Source organism: Ursus arctos, unplaced genomic scaffold (assembly GCF_023065955.2).
Source record: "Ursus arctos isolate Adak ecotype North America unplaced genomic scaffold, UrsArc2.0 scaffold_3, whole genome shotgun sequence".
Lineage (NCBI taxonomy): Eukaryota > Metazoa > Chordata > Mammalia > Carnivora > Ursidae > Ursus > Ursus arctos.
In genome coordinates, this window is record NW_026622985.1 from 50,185,812 (window position 1) to 50,186,663 (window position 852).

An 852-nucleotide genomic window follows, 5' to 3' on the forward strand; every position below is an offset into this window, starting at 1 on the left:
AAAGGTAAAGGAGCCCAGAGAGTGTGTTTAAACAGCTCTGTGGCATTTACTCTCTTGCACATGTCACTGTTTATAAAGACAAACAACAGTAAGGCCCTAAAACAAACTGGAAGTCTAAAGCCATCTTTCTTTCCTTTCTTCTCTCTTTCTTTCTTTTTTTCTCTCTCTCTCCCTCTCTCCCTCTCTCCCTCCTGCTTTTACTCTTATAAGAAATATTTTTTCTTTTTTTTAATCTAAATTCCAGTTAAAAAATATGCAATGCTTCATAAATTTGTGGGTCATCCTTGAACAGGCCCAGGCTAATCTCTGTATCAGTCCAGTTTTAGTGTATGTGCTGCCAAAGCAAGCACAGGCCAGCTTTAAACATCAGTAAACAGGTACTTTTAAACTATAGCTTGGCACTTCGATGCTTTTCGAAGGAGGTCCATTTTAACATGCAGTTTGCCACAGCCACGTAAAGGGAATTGTCAGTTTATTGTATGACATTGATGACAGAATTCGCCAGCTCTGTTCCTCTGCAGTTTTTACTAGTGCTCCCCCCAAATGGAGTATAAATATTGAAATCACTGAATGTAGGTTATAAAGACACCTCAGACTATTTAGTATCACCTGAATTAGAGAAGAGATCCTGTGAACCTGGGGATGAATCCTTGTGCGGGTCTGTGTTGCAGGAAGGGATTCCTCCAGTCTGCATGGGCATTGAGCAAGTGAGCACCCCGGCCAGGATCATTCACAGACCTCCCGGGTCAACCTGGAAGTTCCAGATGAGGGAGGAAACTGAACTTGTTGAGCTCCATCCATCTCTAGGGTTGTGTGGTGTCTTTTTCCCCAGCAGCACTTTTCAAAACCAGG

The 852-nt window shown here is 42.5% G+C and overlaps 1 non-coding gene across 1 annotated transcript; it reads right to left on the minus strand.

The window, feature by feature from the left end:
- Positions 1-247: 247 nt before the first annotated feature.
- LOC113267502 (U6 spliceosomal RNA) lies at positions 248-350 on the minus strand. Its single transcript, XR_003320836.2, has one exon. It is a non-coding gene; the product is annotated as a U6 spliceosomal RNA (small nuclear RNA).
- Positions 351-852: the final 502 nt, after the last annotated feature.